The following is a 20,108-nucleotide window of genomic DNA, read 5'->3' on the forward strand; positions in this document are numbered from 1 at the left end:
CCACAACCAACATGCTGGATCTCTGTTTAGTTGTCACTGTGTTAACCACAACCAACATGCTGGATCGCTGTTTAGTTGTCACTGTGTTAACCACAACCAACATGCTGGATCTCTGTTTAGTTGTCACTGTGTTAACCACAACCAACATGCTGGATCTCTGTTTAGTTGTTACTGTGTTAACCACAACCAACATGTTAGATCAATGTTTAGTTGTCACTGTGTTAACCACAACCAACATGTTAGATCTCTGTTTAGTTGTCACTGTGTTAACCACAACCAACATGCTGGATCTCTGTTTAGTTGTCACTGTGTAAACCACAACCAACATGCTGGATCTCTGTTTAGTTGTCACTGTGTTAACCACAACCAACATGCTGGATCTCTGTTTAGTTGTCACTGTGTTAACCACAACCAACATGCTGGATCTCTGTTTAGTTGTCACTGTGTTAACCACAACCAACATGCTGGATCTCTGTTTAGTTGTCACTGTGTTAACCACAACCAACATGCTGGATCTCTGTTTAGTTGTCACTGTGTTAACCACAACCAACATGCTGGATCTCTGTTTAGTTGTCACTGTGTTAACCACAACCAACATGCTGGATCTCTGTTTAGTTGTCACTGTGTTAACCACAACCAACATGCTGGATCTCTGTTTAGTTGTCACTGTGTTAACCACTACCAACATGCTGGATCTCTGTTTAGTTGTCACTGTGTTAACCACAACCAACATGCTGGATCTCTGTTTAGTTGTCACTGTGTTAACCACAACCAACATGCTGGATCTCTGTTTAGTTGTCACTGTGTTAACCAACATGCTGGATCTCTGTTTAGTTGTCACTGTGTTAACCAACATGCTGGATCTCTGTTTAGTTGTCACTGTGTTAACCACAACCAACATGCTGGATCTCTGTTTAGTTGTCACTGTGTTGACCACAACCAACATGTTGGATCTCTGTTTAGTTGTCACTGTGTTAACCACAACCAACATGCTGGATCTCTGTTTAGTTGTCACTGTGTTAACCAACATGCTGGATCTCTGTTTAGTTGTCACTGTGTTAACCACAACCAACATGCTGGATCTCTGTTTAGTTGTTACTGTGTTAACCACAACCAACATGCTGGATCTCTGTTTAGTTGTCACTGTGTTAACCACAACCAACATGCTGGATCTCTGTTTAGGGGTCAGTGTTCTAAAATGAGTCTCTCTGGGGAACATGAGACCAAAGCTAAGAGGTGAGACAACAATACTGTTTCAGAATGTATTACGTTTATTTCCAATATTTCCACAATTTTTATCACATTTGTGTTTTTTCAATATCAAGTGTGACATTTTAACCTGGAAATTACAAACTTTAGAAGCCTTTTTAAACCTCAAATACACTACCATTTTGCATTTTCTGCTGTGCAGGAACATTTCTGACACAATAGATTATCAAATTAATATACGGCAACTTTACTGTAAGTCTCTCTGGGGACGGTTTCCTGAAAGTGATGGCATTTAGGCTTACAGGTGTTTTAAAGATGTATCTTTCCTACAATGGCCGAAGAAATAACATGAGTTTCCTAAAACAGAGAATGGTCGCTATGTGCGTCGTTGGAGCATGTGTCGATACTGATAACCTCAGTCAGAGTTCATATCCTCAGTCAGACCAGTAGAAACTGGATCAGCAGCACAACAAGGTATCACGTCTGGTGAACAGGTCAGAGATCATATCCTCAGTCAGACCAGTAGAAACTGGATCAGCAGCACTACAAGGTATCACATCTGGTGAACAGGTCAGAGTTCATATCCTCAGTCAGACCAGTAGAAACTGGATCAGCAGCACTACAAGTTATCATGTCTGGTGGACAGGTCAGAGTTCATATCCTCAGTCAGACCAGTAGAAACTGGATCAGCAGCACTACAAGGTATCACGTCTGGTGGAGCATGTATCAATTCTGATAGGATGGAAAGAAAGGGAGCGCTGCTCTCAGATCAGTTTTCTCCATTCAAATCTTTACTTAACATTATAATTATTTCACAATACTGATGAAGGATCAGCTTCTAGACAATAAAAGTACTTACAGCAATTACACAGTACAAGTAATTACAGCAGTTACACAAAAGTAATTACAGCAATCACACAATAAAATGAATACAGCAATTACACAATAAATGTAATTACTGCAATCACACAATTAAAGTTACAACCCTTTTTGTGGCTATAAACATCCCTTTGTTATGGTTTTTTATAGAACCTTTATGGAGGATAGTTCTATAAACAACCCTTTGTTATGGTTCTTTATAGAACCTTTATGGAGGATAGTTCTATAAACATCCCTTTGTTATGGTTCTTTATAGAACCTTTATGGAGGATAGTTCTATAAACATCCCTTTGTTATGGTTCTTTATAGAACCTTTATGGAGGTCAATCTCAAAGGTTCTTTATAGATTATTTTGAAGAACCTGACATTTGTTTTGCATTCTGGTTAGCCATAATATATTGTTAACATTCCATAGGTGTTATTATCGTGTTTAAATGTAACATTTTAGTCATTTAGCAGACACTCTGATCCATAGCAACTAGGGTTAAGTGCATTGCTCAAGGGCACATCAAAAGATTTGTCATCTAGTCAGCTCGGGGATTTAAACCAGCGACCTTTCAGTTACTGCCCCAATGCTCTTAACTCTAGGCTACCTGCCGTGACGAGATGAATCAGATGTGCTAGCTCTCAAACTGCTGGGGGTCACTGCAGTGATGTTGAAACAAAGCTTCCTGTCAAGGTATGCGTGAAGGGCTGTAGGAAGTCAGGCGCAGGAGAGCAGATAGTTGGTGGCAAAACGGAGCCTTTTATTTGGCGAACCAAAAGCACACGGCACAAACGAGCAGGAAAATACAAATATGGGTTGAACATAACCCAGCGCAACCAGCCTAACGTGCACGTACATGAACAGATAAACAATACCACACAAAGACATGGGGGAAACAGAGGGTTAAATACACAACACATAATGAGGGAAATGAGAACCAGGTGTGTGGGAAAACAAGACAAAACAAATGGAAAATGGATCGGCGATGGCTAGAAGACCGGCGACGTCGACCGCCGAACAAGGAGAGGCATCGACTTCGGCAGAAGTCGTGACACTTCCTGAAGCATTGAGGCTTTCCAGCCAACTGTGTCAAATAGGTTTATTACTCAGAGCTTCATTATTCGTACACAATGCACATTAGTTATATCTTCTGGGCAGCAATAAATAGCAGAGTGTGATTATCAGATAGAGGTATTTTTTTGTCCATAGATTTCATCAAAACTCTGAATGTGAACAGAGTATGCTGTTCCCAGCTGTCTGTCTATGAACACAGTATACTGTTCCCAGCTGTCTGTCTGTCTATGAACACAGTATACTGTTCCCAGCTGTCTGTCTATGAACAGAGTATACTGTTCCCAGCTGTCTGTCTATGAACACAGTATACTGTTCCCATCTGTCTGTCTGTCTATGAACACAGTATACTGTTCCCAGCTGTCTGTCTATGAACACAGTATACTGTTCCCAGCTGTCTGTCTATGAACAGAGTATACTGTTCCCAGCTGTCTGTCTGTCTATGAACACAGTATACTGTTCCCAGCTGTCTGTCTATGAACACATTATACTGTTCCCAGCTGTCTGTCTATGAACACAGTATACTGTTCCCAGCTGTCTGTCTGTCTATGAACACATTATACTGTTCCCAGCTGTCTGTCTGTCTATGAACACAGTATACTGTTCCCAGCTGTCTGTCTATGAACAGAGTATACTGTTCCCAGCTGTCTGTCTATGAACACAGTATACTGTTTCCATCTGTCTGTCTGTCTATGAACACAGTATACTGTTCCCAGCTGTCTGTCTGTCTATGAACACAGTATACTGTTCCCAGCTGTCTGTCTGTCTATGAACACAGTATACTGTTCCCAGCTGTCTGTCTATGAACAGAGTATACTGTTCCCAGCTGTCTGTCTATGAACACAGTATACTGTTCCCATCTGTCTGTCTGTCTATGAACACAGTATACTGTTCCCAGCTGTCTGTCTATGAACACAGTATACTGTTCCCAGCTGTCTGTCTATGAACAGAGTATACTGTTCCCAGCTGTCTGTCTGTCTATGAACACAGTATACTGTTCCCAGCTGTCTGTCTATGAACACATTATACTGTTCCCAGCTGTCTGTCTATGAACACAGTATACTGTTCCCAGCTGTCTGTCTGTCTATGAACACATTATACTGTTCCCAGCTGTCTGTCTGTCTATGAACACAGTATACTGTTCCCAGCTGTCTGTCTGTCTATGAACACATTATACTGTTCCCAGCTGTCTGTCTGTCTATGAACACATTATACTGTTCCCAGCTGTCTGTCTGTCTATGAACACAGTATACTGTTCCCAGCTGTCTGTCTATGAACACAGTATACTGTTCCCAGCTGTCTGTCTATGAACACAGTATACTGTTCCCAGCTGTCTGTCTATGAACAGAGTATACTGTTCCCAGCTGTCTGTCTGTCTATGAACACAGTATACTGTTCCCAGCTGTCTGTCTATGAACACATTATACTGTTCCCAGCTGTCTGTCTATGAACACAGTATACTGTTCCCAGCTGTCTGTCTGTCTATGAACACATTATACTGTTCCCAGCTGTCTGTCTGTCTATGAACACAGTATACTGTTCCCAGCTGTCTGTCTGTCTATGAACACATTATACTGTTCCCAGCTGTCTGTCTGTCTATGAACACATTATACTGTTCCCAGCTGTCTGTCTGTCTATGAACACAGTATACTGTTCCCAGCTGTCTGTCTATGAACAGAGTATACTGTTCCCAGCTGTCTGTCTGTCTATAAACACATTATACTGTTCCCAGCTGTCTGTCTATGAACACAGTATACTGTTCCCAGCTGTCTGTCTGTCTATGAACACATTATACTGTTCCCAGCTGTCTGTCTATGAACACAGTATACTGTTCCCAGCTGTCTGTCTATGAACACAGTATTCTGTTCCCAGCTGTCTGTCTGTCTATGAACAGAGTATACTGTTCCAAGCTGTCTGTCTATGAACACAGTATACTGTTCCCAGCTGTCTGTCTGTCTATGAACACAGTATACTGTTCCCAGCTGTCTGTCTATGAACACAGTATACTGTTCCCAGCTGTCTGTCTGTCTATGAACAGAGTATACTGTTCCCAGCTGTCTGTCTATGAACACAGTATACTGTTCCCAGCTGTCTGTCTGTCTATGAACACAGTATACTGTTCCCAGCTGTCTGTCTATGAACACAGTATACTGTTCCCAGCTGTCTGTCTATGAACACAGTATACTGTTCCCAGCTGTCTGTCTGTCTATGAACACAGTATACTGTTCCCAGCTGTCTGTCTGTCTATGAACACAGTATACTGTTCCCAGCTGTCTGTCTATGAACACAGTATTCTGTTCCCAGCTGTCTGTCTATGAACACAGTATACTGTTCCCAGCTGTCTGTCTATGAACAGAGTATACTGTTCCCAGCTGTCTGTCTGTCTATGAACACAGTATACTGTTCCCAGCTGTCTGTCTATGAACAGAGTATACTGTTCCCAGCTGTCTGTCTGTCTATGAACACAGTATACTGTTCCCAGCTGTCTGTCTATGAACACAGTATACTGTTCCCAGCTGTCTGTCTGTCTATGAACACAGTATACTGTTCCCAGCTGTCTGTCTGTCTATGAACAGAGTATACTGTTCCCAGCTGTCTGTCTATGAACACAGTATACTGTTCCCAGCTGTCTGTCTATGAACACAGTATACTGTTCCCAGCTGTCTGTCTGTCTATGAACACAGTATACTGTTCCCAGCTGTCTGTCTGTCTATGAACACAGTATACTGTTCCCAGCTGTCTGTCTATGAACACAGTATACTGTTCCCAGCTGTCTGTCTGTCTATGAACACAGTATACTGTTCCCAGCTGTCTGTCTATGAACACAGTATTCTGTTCCCAGCTGTCTGTCTGTCTATGAACAGAGTATACTGTTCCCAGCTGTCTGTCTATGAACACAGTATTCTGTTCCCAGCTGTCTGTCTGTCTATGAACAGAGTATACTGTTCCCAGCTGTCTGTCTGTCTATGAACACAGTATACTGTTCCCAGCTGTCTGTCTATGAACCCAGTATTCTGTTCCCAGCTGTCTGTCTGTCTATGAACAGAGTATACTGTTCCCAGCTGTCTGTCTATGAACACAGTATACTGTTCCCAGCTGTCTGTCTATGAACAGAGTATATTGTTCCCAGCTGTCTGTCTATGAACACAGTATACTGTTCCCAGCTGTCTGTCTGTCTATGAACACAGTATACTGTTCCCAGCTGTCTGTCTGTCTATGAACAGAGTATACTGTTCCCAGCTGTCTGTCTGTCTATGAACAGAGTATACTGTTCCCAGCTGTCTGTCTATGAACACAGTATACTGTTCCCAGCTGTCTGTCTATGAACACAGTATACTGTTCCCAGCTGTCTGTCTATGAACAGAGTATACTGTTCCCAGCTGTCTGTCTGTCTATGAACACAGTATACTGTTCCCAGCTGTCTGTCTATGAACAGAGTATACTGTTCCCAGCTGTCTGTCTGTCTATGAACAGAGTATACTGTTCCCAGCTGTCTGTCTATGAACACAGTATACTGTTCCCAGCTGTCTGTCTGTCTATGAACAGAGTATGCTGTTCCCAGCTGTCTGTCTGTCTATGAACACAGTATACTGTTCCCAGCTGTCTGTCTATGAACACAGTATACTGTTCCCAGCTGTCTGTCTATGAACAGAGTATACTGTTCCCAGCTGTCTGTCTATGAACACAGTATACTGTTCCCAGCTGTCTGTCTGTCTATGAACACAGTATACTGTTCCCAGCTGTCTGTCTGTCTATGAACACAGTATACTGTTCCCAGCTGTCTGTCTATGAACAGAGTATACTGTTCCCAGCTGTCTGTCTATGAACACAGTATAATGTTCCCAGCTGTCTGTCTATGAACAGAGTATACTGTTCCCAGCTGTCTGTCTATGAACACAGTATACTGTTCCCAGCTGTCTGTCTGTCTATGAACACATTATACTGTTCCCAGCTGTCTGTCTATGAACACAGTATACTGTTCCCAGCTGTCTGTCTGTCTATGAACACAGTATACTGTTCCCAGCTGTCTGTCTATGAACACAGTATTCTGTTCCCAGCTGTCTGTCTGTCTATGAACAGAGTATACTGTTCCCAGCTGTCTGTCTATGAACACAGTATAATGTTCCCAGCTGTCTGTCTATGAACACAGTATACTGTTCCCAGCTGTCTGTCTATGAACACAGTATACTGTTCCCAGCTGCCTGTCTGTCTATGAACAGAGTATATTGTTCCCAGCTGTCTGTCTATGAACACAGTATACTGTTCCCAGCTGTCTGTCTATGAACAGAGTATACTGTTCCCAGCTGTCTGTCTGTCTATGAACAGAGTATACTGTTCCCAGCTGTCTGTCTATGAACACAGTATACTGTTCCCAGCTGTCTGTCTGTCTATGAACACAGTATACTGTTCCCAGCTGTCTGTCTATGAACACAGTATACTGTTCCCAGCTGTCTGTCTGTCTATGAACACAGTATAATGTTCCCAGCTGTCTGTCTATGAACACAGTATACTGTTCCCAGCTGTCTGTCTATGAACACAGTATACTGTTCCCAGCTGTCTGTCTATGAACACAGTATACTGTTCCCAGCTGTCTGTCTGTCTATGAACACAGTATACTGTTCCCAGCTGTCTGTCTGTCTATGAACAGTGATTTCTCCATGGATCATCCTGTCAACTCCAATGGTGGTGGATCAGTTACCTTTGACCTGTCACTAGTCAGAATAATATTAATAGTGAAGAGGAGAATCTTCAAGATGTCATATAGATATGTTTTGTAATGTGTAGTTTGTTTGAACTAAGTTTATTAGAGGAATTACTGCCCCCTCTTTTATCTCTGTAGGGGATGGTCTACTCTGTTAGAGGATCAGTATCTCTCTCTCCTTTATCTCTGTAGGGGATGGTCTACTCTGTTAGAGGATCAGTATCTCTCTCTCCTTTATCTCTGTAGGGGATGGTCTACTCTGTTAGAGGATCAGTAGTAACATCTAGAAGTCTCTCTCTCTCTTTTATCTCTGTAGGGGATGGTCTACTCTGTTAGAGGATCAGTATCTCTCTCTCCTTTATCTCTGTAGGGGATGGTCTACTCTGTTAGAGGATCAGTAGTAACATCTAGAAGTCTCTCTCTCTCCTTTATCTCTGTAGTGGATGGTCTACTCTGTTAGAGGATCAGTATCTCTCTCTCCTTTATCTCTGTAGGGGATGGTCTACTCTGTTAGAGGATGAGTAGTAACATCTACACTCTCTCCTTTATCTCTGTAGTGGATGGTCTACTATGTTAGAGGATCAGTCCAGGTGTGCAGTGTGTCAGCAGGTTCTGAGGGATCCAGTCTCTACCACCTGTGGACACAGGTTCTGCAGACAGTGCATCACCAGATACTGGGAGAAACCTGCTCCTTCAGGAGACTATGACTGTCCTCAGTGTAGAAAGAGATCCAGAACACTTCCTGTACTACAGCACCTGAGGGAACCCAATGATGCAAGAGGCTTTGAAAAAAGTAAGACCACTTGCAGACCTGTGCTAAGTCAATACCTCAATTTGATTAAGTGTTAACTACAATAATATAAGTTACTGTAGTTGTGGAAGGCCCACATTTCATCCTGTCAATGAATGTGTCTGATAACACCCTATTTCCTCTTCCCTTGTAGTGGATGACAGCCTGCAGAAAGCTATAGTAAATCATAAAGACAGTCTGATAAGGAGGTATGAATGTGTAATAGAAGGCATCGAAACAGCAGGGAACCAAACTCCCCTCAACAGGATTTACACAGAGCTCTACATCACAGAAGGCGAGAGTGAAGGGGTTAACAATGAACATGAGGTGTGGCAGCTAGAGACAGCACCCAGGACACCAACCTCACATGACACAGTAATCCACTGCAATGACATCTTTAAACCCTTACCTGGCCAAGAGAGAAGCATCAGAACTGTGCTGACCAAGGGCATCGCTGGCATCGGAAAAACAGTCTCTGTGCAGAAGTTCATCCTAGACTGGGCTGAAGGGAAGGCAAACCAAGATGTGGATATCATATTTGTGCTTCCTTTCCGGGAGCTGAACTTGATCAAAGATCGTCAGTACAGTCTTCTCAGACTTTTAAATGACTTCCACACAGAACTAGACATAGGCAATGCAAAGAAACTCACTGCCTGTAAAGCTATGTTCATCTTTGATGGTTTGGATGAAAGCAGACTTCCATTGGATTTCCAGCACAATGAAAAGGTGTCTGATGTCACCCAGACATCATCTGTTGATGTTCTGCTGACAAACCTCATCAAGGGGAATCTGCTTCCCTCTGCTCTCCTATGGATAACCTCCCGACCAGCAGCAACCAATCAGATCCCCCTCAGTGTGTTGACCAGGTGACAGAAGTACGAGGATTCAGTGACCCACAGAAGGAGGAGTACTTCAGGAAGAGATTCAGTGATGAGGACCTGGCCAACAGAATCATCTCACACATAAAGACATCAAGGAGCCTCCACATCATGTGCCACATGCCGGTGTTCTGTTGGATTTCTGCAATAGTCCTTGAACACATGTTGAGTACAGACAAAAGAATAGAGATGCCCACGACTCTGACTGAGATGTTCACACACTTCGTGCTCATTCAGACCAGCCTGAAGAACCAGAAGCATCATGGAAGAGATGAGATGGAACAAGAGGAGCTCATGGAGTCAGATAAGGAAATTCTTCTGAAGCTGGGGAGGCTGGCGTTTGAAAATCTGGAGAAGGGTAATCTCATGTTCTATGAAGAAGACCTGAACATTTGCGGCATTGATGTCAAAGAAGCATCACTGTACTCAGGAGTGTGCACACACATCTTTAAAGAAGAGTCTGTGTTATTTCAGAGAGTGGTGTACTGCTTTGTACATCTAAGCATTCAGGAGTTTCTCTCAGCTGTCTACATGTACCATTGTTACACAAGCAAGAACATGGATGCACTGAAGCCCTTCTTCAAGAGAAAGTCTGAAGAGCTAACCTTGCATGAGCTGCTGAAGAGTACCGTGGATAAAGCCTTGGAGAGTAAGAATGGACACCTGGACCTTTTTGTTCGCTTCCTTCATGGCATGTCAGTGGAGTCCAATCAGAAACTCCTACAAGGTCTGGTAACACAGACAGAAAGCAGTCCAGAGAGCGTCCAGAAAACAATCCGATCCCTTAAGGTGATGCAGAGGAAGAACATCTCCCCTGAGAGGTGGATTAATCTCTTCCACTGTCTGATAGAGATGAAAGACCATTCAGTACAGGAGGAAATCCAAGAGTACTTGAGGTCAGAGAAAAGATCGATAAACCTCACACTTGCTCAGTGTTCAGCGCTGGCCTACATGCTGCAGATATCAGAGGAGGTTATGGATGTGTTTGACCTAAAAGAATACAAGACAACACAGGAGGGTCGTAGGAGACTGCTCCCAGCTGTGAGGTGCCGCAGAAAGGCTCTGTAAGTACTCAAACTTACTGTATGTGGGAAGAGCAGTATTTTTATTAGCTGAAACTCTTGAACATAATATAATACAAACTGATCAGAAAGCAATGCACTGGGGACATATTAGTCGGGCAGGTGTAACAGTGTAAGCAGGGGAAGCTAAGCATAACATTTTATTACAACCTGTCTCTCATGGTATTTATTCTATGTTGACAGACTCAATGGCTGTAAACTCACAGACACAACCTGTGAAGTTTTGGCCATAGTTCTCAGCTCAAACTCCTCATATCTGAGAGAGCTGGATCTGAGTAACAATGACCTGAAGGATTCAGGAGTGAAGCTGCTCTCTGCTGGACTGGGGAATCCCCACTGTAAACTGGAGACTCTGAGGTCAGTATTCCTGTAGTTGGTCAACAAGTGATAACTGTTCACCAGATCCACATGTGTTTACCAGGCACACATAGTCCACACCATATGTGTTTAGACAGTGAAGCTTACGGTTTTTAATTTGGTGAGCAAATCCATGTGTTTCTAATAAGAGTTTGTCACCTTAATTTAATGACTAGCGGATAGCGGGTGAGGTGGCTTTGGGTTTAAACAGCAGGGGTTGCTGGGATAGCTCTTTAGTTTAGAGTTTGGTACTATTGGGAATAATATTTTCTTCACAATCTAGTCGACCAATTTGCTTTCCCTAGAAAAATGCACCTATAATTTTTCATTTACCAAATAAAAAACAGAAGTTATTTGAGTTTCTATGAAATGTTTTATTCTGTCGATGGTTTTGCCACAAAGTCTAGCGATATCAGAACATTTTCCCACTTGTTTGGTCACATGCACTCTAGCCAACGACTGGCAGATACAGTGCAGAGGGTTCATGAGATTATTTTTTAAGATCAAGTTCATCACTGTGCACTTTCACAAACCTGTGAAGTTAATCATAATTTATTTAATCTGTAGCCTAATAAACTGCATGATTTTCCAAGTCCTAGTGTGAGTTAATGTGGCTGCAGTTTATTTCGACATGATGGTTATTCTAGCCAGGGGCGCAACTTTGGTTTTGGAAGTGGTGGGGGGAGGGGTATAATCCAGTTGGATAAACACTCCAAACAGCCTACCCGACAACTCGGAGGCGTCCACATGGTCCTAAAGCACACTGTTGCCTCGTTTTTAACCCCATTCCAATGATAAAACTGGGGGGGTACAAAAATGCAATTTCAGAATGTGGGTGGGACATGTCCCCCCGTCCCCAGTGAAAATTGCACCCCTGATTCTAGCAACATTTGCGCAACAAAGCGTGTCCACTGCCATTGGTCCCATGTGCTATTTTACTGGCAAACATTATCCACCCCTGTCTAGAGTAAATTATTTTGTCGACATTTAGGAAAATTTACGACAAATATCCCACTGGGCATTGGCGCCAGTTCAATGTCTAGTTTTGATTTACATTTAGCTGAATTCTCAACTAACCGTAAATTCAACATGAAATGAATAGCAAATGTCACCATGTCATTGGATTTAGGTTAAACGTTGGGTTAAAAAAATACAAAATGCCCTTACTTTGATGACTTTTTGCGAATCCATTCAGTTTTCCACGTTGATTCAATGTCATCCCATTGATCAATCAGTTTTTACCCAGTGGGATGCTATTTCCATCTAGCATTTCATTACTGTTTTATCAGAAATGTACTTTACTTGAATACAAATGGTTGGATAGAAACAAGGTTATTGGCTGACTTGATTTTCTATCAGCTGAAAACTCTTGAAGAAATGTTTATATAAAAAACAATTAGAGAAAACAATGAGCCATGTATGCACAGTGTACACATTAGTTGTGTCTGGGTAATAGTGTAAGCTAAGCATAGCATTATAATCAGTGGAGGGTAAACGCAAGTAAATGCAGTTTACACATCTTTTTCATTTTGCATGAGCATTTATGCATCTTTTGTGGGAAAATGTATTGAAGTATATGGGCAGCTTTACTTTATTCTCTGTTAACAGCAATCAGCGTTTACCCAACACCCACCACTTTTTACAACTACATCATGGATTATAACACAACCTGTCTCTCATGGTATTAACTCTGTGTTGGCAGACTCACTGGTTGTAAACTCACAGACACATCCTGTGAAGTTTTGGCCTCAGTTCTCAGCTCAAACTCCTCATATCTGAGAGAGCTGGATCTGAGTAACAATGACCTGAAGGATTCAGGAGTGGAGCTGCTCTCTGCAGGACTAGGGAATCCCCACTGTAAACTGGAGACTCTCAGGTCAGTGTCGTGTCTTTGGCTATGCCGGATTAAGTGATATGACATGCTACTCTATAAAATCCTTTCTCTGCAATTAATATTACCTGATTGAGCTAATCATGTAAATGTAATTAACTAGAAAGTTGGGGCACCACGAAAGAGTGTTTATAGAGCTGTTATCTTCCGAATAAACTCTTAAAGACCTAGTAATATTTTACATCAATAGCAGTCAATATTAATCGTCACCTTATTTCAGTCTCATCTGAAAGTTGTAAATTCTTGGTTATCTTCACGAACCCTGGCTAACAAGTTGAATCAGCAATACAAAATTGGGTTTAATTATTTATTTACTAAATACCTAACTAATCACACAGAATTACATATACACAGAATGCATATTATGTCATACAGAGAACTTCCCTGGGGGACGGAACCTGTATGACGGCTGGTTACACAAAGAGAGGGGATTGGGCTTGAATGAAAGAGCGGGAAGACTGAGGAACAAAGGGAGAAGCTATGCTATCGTAAATACAGTATCTTATGCATTCTAAATTACCGCCCATTTGGAAAAGGAAAATGCAATAAACATTTACTCTGAGCTGCGCTTCGGTAGGTTGGTCGTAGATGCTGGCCGTGTTGGCCAACAGAGATCTTCCTGTCCTCAGAGGAATGTCTCTTGGTAAATTGGATACGTTGTAGTATCTTCGTTGTGTGTTAGAATGGATACGTCGTCCGTCCTTTCCTAGCCCACGTTTACAGCTGCTGTTGCTGACTCAACGGCTAGGATGTCTCACTTATTTAGTGAATAAGAGTTCAAAGTTCATACCATTCACAACCAAAGCTCATGCTGAGGTTGGCTTGGTTCTGTAGTTGACATGTTAGTCCTTTTTAACGTATGGACCGTCGTCCTATCGTCCTCGGAACAGGAGGTTACATTTTCGTCAAGGGCTTATATAGTGGAGGGGGAGAAGGGTGTGTTTCATAGTTTATAATCCATGTCTCTTCACAGGGGCGGGCCACTGATTGAGCAGGGCTCTAACCTTATGAAAACCCAATTCTCTCATTTGGAAGCTATAATTACATTTAATCTTTTCACAAATAGTTTCATTTAAAATGAATTTAAATTGCACAACAATTCCATGTGAATCTATAATGTGTAGACTTTCCCAGATACAGTTTATCCTGTTAGGGCTAGGGGGCAGTATTTACACCGCCGGATAAAAAACGTACCCGATTGAATCTGGTTACTAATCCTACCAAGTAACTAGAATATGCATATACTTATTAGATATGGATAGAAAACACCCTAAAACTTCTAAAACTCTTTGAATGGTGTCTGTGAGTATAACAGAACTCATATGGCAGGCAAAAACCTGAGAGATTCCTTTACAGGAAGTGGCCTGTCTGACCATTTATTGGCTTTCTTTGACATCTCTTTCCAAAACAAAGGATCTCTGCGGTAACGTGACACTTCCCACGGCTCCCATAGGCTCTCAGAGCCCGGGAAAAACCTGAATGTCGTCATTCCAGGCCCAGGCTGAAACACATTATCGCCTTTGTCAAGCGGCCGATCAGGGGACAGTGGGCTTAGGCGCGTGCACTGGCCGCCCCCGTCTTTCTTTTTTTCCCTCTATTTACCGAAACGCAGATTCCCGGTCGGAATATTATCGCTTTTTTACGTGATAAATTGCATAAAAATTGATTTTAAATAGCGGTTGACATGCTTCGAAGTACGGTAATGGAATATTTAGACATTTTTTGTCACGAAATGCACCATGCGCACGACCCTGATTTACCATTTCGGATAGTGTCTAGAACGCACGAACAAAACGCCGCTGTGTGGATATAACGATGGATTATTTGGGACCAAACCAACATTTGTTATTGAAGTAGAAGTCCTGGGAGTGCATTCTGACGAAGAACAGCAAAGGTAATAACATTTTTGTTATAGTAAATCTGATTTTGGTGAAGGCTAAACTTGCTGGGTGTCTAAATAGCTAGCCCGTGATGGCTGGGCTATGTACTTAGAATATCTGACTATTTTACACCATTTTAAAGACAAGACTCTCCTTTATCTAACCACATTGTCCGATTTCAAAAAGGCTTTACAACAAAAGCAAAACATTAGATTATGTCAGGGGAGTACCCAGCCAGAAATAATCACACACCCATTTTTCAAGCTAGCATATAATGTCACAAAACCAAAACCACAGCTAAATGCAGCACTAACCTTTGATGATCTTCATCAGATGACACTCCTAGGACATTATGTTATACAATACATGCATGTTTTGTTCAATCAAGTTCATATTTATATCAAAAACCAGCTTTTTACATTAGCATGTGACGTTCAGAACTAGCATACCCACCGAAACTTCCGGTGAATTTACTAAATTACTCACGATAAACGTTCACAAAAAACATAACAATTATTTAAAGAATTATATATACAGAACTCCTTTATGCAATCGCTATGTCACATTTTAAAATAGCTTTTCGGTGAAAGCACATTTTGCAATATTCTGAGTAGATAGCCAGGCCATCACAGGCTAGCTATTTTGAGACCCACCAAGTTTGACACTCACCAAACTCAGATTTACTATAAGAAAAATTGGATTACCTTTGCTGTTCTTTGTCAGAACGAACTCCCAGGACTTCTACTTCAACAACAAATGTTGTTTTGGTTGCAAATAATCCATAGTTATATCCAAATAGCTGCGTTTTGTTCTTGCGTTCAAGACACTATCTGAAGGGTGACGCGCCGTCGCCGTATCGTGACAATTTTTTTTAAAATATTCCATTACCGTACTTCGAAGCATGTCAAACGCTGTTTAAAATACATTTTTATGCGATTTTTCTAGTAAAATAGTGATAATTTTCCAACCGTGAGACGTTGTTTTCGTTCAAACACTGAAAATGTAAAATGGACTCTTCACATGCACGCGCACCCGTCTCATTGTTCTCAGATCGACCACTATCCAAATGCGCTACTGTTTTCGCCCAGGGACTGCAGAGTCATCATTCCCCGTTCTGGTGCCTTCTGAGAGCCTATGGGAGCCTTAGAAAGTGTCACGTTACAGCAGAGATCCTCTATTTTCGATAGAGATGACAAAGAAGGCCAAGAAATGGTCAGACAGGGTACTTCCTGTATAGAATCTTCTCAGGTTTTGGCCTGCCATTTGAGTTCTGTTATACTCAAAGACACCATTCAAACAGTTTTAGAAACTTTGGAGTGTTTTCTATCCAAAGCTACTAATTATATGCATATTCTAGTTTCTGGGCAGGAGAAATAACCAGATTAAATCGGGTACGTTTTTTATCCGGCCGTGAAAATACTGCCCCCTATCCATAACAAGTTAAGTACCAACGCATATTTTCAACTGGTTCTATTGTCGAAATATGGTTCCTTTCTCCCCACTTGTTTGATGTTCCCAGACTCTCTATGTTTAACAAAGGCTATTCAAGAGTCCTTCAGTAGAGTCAGAGAGAGAGGGAAGGGAGAAAGGTATTTATGGGGGGGTCATAAACCTTACCCACAGGCCAACGTCATGACATCAGTGTTCCTGTGTTTGGTCATTAAGAGATAACTGTTCACCTGATCTGAGTGTTAACAAACTCAGTATTATACTCAATACAATGTAAATCTGACACCTCAGTATATGTAGACTGTGCTTAAACTCTACCGTTTTAAAGGTCCAATGCAGCCATTTTTATCTCAATAGATCGAATCGCTGAGCTGACAAGGTAAAAATCTGCCGTTCTGCCCCTGAACAAGGCAGTTAACCCACTGTTCCTATGCCGTCATTGTAAATAAGAATTTGTTCTTAACTAACTTACCTAGTTAAACACAGGTTAAATAAAAATAAATAAATACAAATCTCTGGGTAAGAAGTACCTTACTGTGATTGTTTTCAATTTAAATTGTAAAAATAAACAAAAAATTGTTTGTTCGCAAAGAGCAATTTCTCAAGGAATAATTTAGCTAGGACTGTCTGGGAGTGGTCTGAGTGGGGAGGGAAAACTGAAAACTAGCTGTTATTGGCAGAGACGTTTGGAAGAAAAACTCCATCACACCAAATTGTATTAGTATGAAGTAACATATATTTTTAAAAAGCTCAGTATTTGTATCATTTATTTGTAAAAATTTTTGCTCGTCTTTATCAAGGGATCCAATAATTCAGGGCTCCACTGTACATGTATTCATTATCATTACTCTGGTGTTATTTGTTATTTGCATAACATTATCTGATTGGCCATATGCTAATGAGGGCCAGTGGGCACCTCTCTGATATGTTTCTTGTAATATGAAACCATGTCAAGTTAGCAGTAAACATGCCTTTATTAAGTTAAACCGTTCATTGTGATTGTTCTTACATATAGACAAACTAGATTACATGACAATTACAATATTTTATATGAATGAGAGATTGCTTGTAGAGAGAATGCATTTTAAAGGCCCAATGCAGTCAAAAACATGATTTACCTGTATTTCCTATATATTTCCACACTATGAGGTTGGAATGAAATGATGAAATTGTTAAAATTATGATAACGCCCTTTTAGTGTAAGAGTTGTTTTGGTGGGATGAAAACAGGGGATCCAAAAACGTTCACCTCTATCTTTTTTGTTACTTGTTAAATTAAATATATTTCTCGGAGCAACTGTATTAGTATAAAATAATCTCATTTGTAAAACAAATATGTAGCATACAATATACACTATATATACAAAAGTATATGGACACCACTTCAAATTAGTGGATTTGGCTTTTACAGCCACACCCGTTGCTGACAGGTGTATAAAATCGAACACACAGCCATGCAATCTCCACAAACAAACATTGGCAGTAGAATGGCCTTACTGAAGAGCTCAGTGATTTTCAACATGGCACCGTCGTAGGATGCCACCTTTCCAACAAGTCCGTTCGTCAAATTTCTACCCTGCGAAAGCTGCCCCGGTCAACTGTAAGTGCTGTTGTTGTGAAGTGGAAACGTCTAGATGCAACAATGACTCAGCCGCAAAGTGGTAGGCCACACAAGCTCACAGAACGTAACTGCCGAATGCTGAAGCGCATAGCATGTTAAAAACGTCTGTCCTCGGTTGCAACACTCACTACCGAGTTCCAAACTTCCTCTGGAAGGAACGTCAGCACAAGAACTGTTTGTCAGGAGCTTTATGAAATGGGTTTCCATGGCCAAGCAGCCGCACACAAGCCTAAGATCATCATGCACAATGCCACGTGTTGGCTGGAGTGGTGTAAAGCTCGCCAGCATTGGACTCTGGAGCAGTGGAAACGCATTCTCTGGAGTGATGAATCACGCTTCACCATCTGGCAGTCTGACTGACAAATCTGGTTTTGGTGGTTGCCAGGAGAATGCTACCCGCCCTGAATGGACAATGACATCTGTAAAGTTTGGTGGAAGAGGAACAATGGTCTGGGACTGTTTTTCATGTTTGAGGCTAGACCCTTAGTTCCAGTGAAGGGAAATCTTAATGCTGAAGTATACAATGACATTCTAGACGATTCTGTGCTTCCCACTTTGTGGCAACAGTTTGGGGAAGGCCCTTTCCTGTTTCAGTACGACAATGACCCCGTGCACACAGAAATTGTTTGTCGAGATTGGTGTGGAAGAAATTGACTGTCCTTCACAGAGCCCTGACCTCAACCCCGTTGAACACCTTTGGGATGAATTGGAACGTCAACTGCGAGCCAGGCCTAATCACCCAACATCAGTGCCCGACCTCCCTAATGCTCTTGTGGCTGAATGGAAGCAAGTCCTCGCAGCCATGTTCCAACATCTAGTGGAAAGCCTTCCCAGAAGAGTGGAGGCTGTTATAGCAGCAGGGGGGGGCACTCCATATTATTGCCCATGCTTTAGAATGAGATGTTTGACGAGCAGGTGTCCACATACTTTTGGTCAAGTAGTTTATGTAGTTCAGTATTTGTATGTTTTTTATTTTATAGTATTTTTTACTCATCTTTATTAGTAATTCACGACCCCACTGAATATAAATATATATAGCTACCAATCTCTCTATTCACTGCCAAATAGTTGCAGTGTGATTAATATCATGTTAAACTCTTTACAGGTTGTCACTCTGTGGAGTCACAGAGGAAGGCTGTGCTTCTCTGGTCTCAGCTCTGAGGTCAAACCCCTCACACCTGAGAGAGCTGGACCTGAGTAACAATGACCTGAAGGATTCAGGAGTGAAGCTGATCTCTGCTGGACTGGGGAATCCCCACTGTAAACTGAAGACTCTGAGGTCAGTATTCCTGTAGTTGGTCAACAAGTGATAACTGTTCACCAGATCCACGTTAAGAAAGGGCCTAAATACACAATACAATGACAATTTGATACCTCACCATCTGACCTTTGACTGACAGTATATGGAGCCATACAGTATGCAGTAAAGTATATGGAGCCATACATTATGCAGTATAGTATATGGAGCCATACATTATGCAGTATAGTATATGGAGCCATACATTATGCAGTATAGTATATGGAGCCATACATTATGCAGTATAGTATATGGAGCCATACATTATACAGTATAGTATATGAAGCCATACATTATATAGTATATGGAGCCATACATTATACAGTAGAGTATATGAAGCCATACATTATATAGTATATGGAGCCATACATTATTCAGTAGAGTATATGAAGCCATACATTATATAGTATATGGAGCCATACATTATGCAGTATAGTATATGGAGCCATACATTATACAGTATATTATATGGAGCCATACATTATATAGTATAGTATATGGAGCCATACATTATACAGTATAGTGTATGGAGCCATACACTATATAGTATATGAAGCCATACATTATATAGTATATGGAGCCATACATAATACAGTATAGTATATGGAGCCATACATTATACAGTATATTATATGGAGCCATACATTATATAGTATATGGAGCCATACATTATACAGTATAGTGTATGGAACCATACATTATATAGTGTATGGAGCCAGACATTATACAGTATAGTATATGGAGCCATACATTATATAGTATATGGAGACATACATTATACAGTATAGTATATGGAGCCATACATTAAGCGGTATAGTATATGGAGCCATACGTTATACAGTGTATGGAGCCATACATTATACAGTGTAGTATATGAAGCCATTTACTTTTTGAAAATGTGTAAAATGTTCTCAAGCTCTACATAAGATATTGTGAAGATCAATCCATGTACGGATGGATTTGGCAGGGGACAGGAAACTATTTCTGAAAGTTGCAAAATATACAGTATACAGCTGC

General features: G+C 41.3%; 1 pseudogene; it reads left to right on the plus strand.

Moving 5' to 3' along the window:
• The first annotated feature begins 1,186 nt into the window (after positions 1-1,186).
• LOC123741776 (NLR family CARD domain-containing protein 3-like) lies at positions 1,187-19,201 on the plus strand (annotated as a pseudogene).
• Positions 19,202-20,108: the final 907 nt, after the last annotated feature.

This window comes from Salmo salar, chromosome ssa03 (genome assembly GCF_905237065.1).
Source record: "Salmo salar chromosome ssa03, Ssal_v3.1, whole genome shotgun sequence".
Classification (NCBI taxonomy): domain Eukaryota; kingdom Metazoa; phylum Chordata; class Actinopteri; order Salmoniformes; family Salmonidae; genus Salmo; species Salmo salar.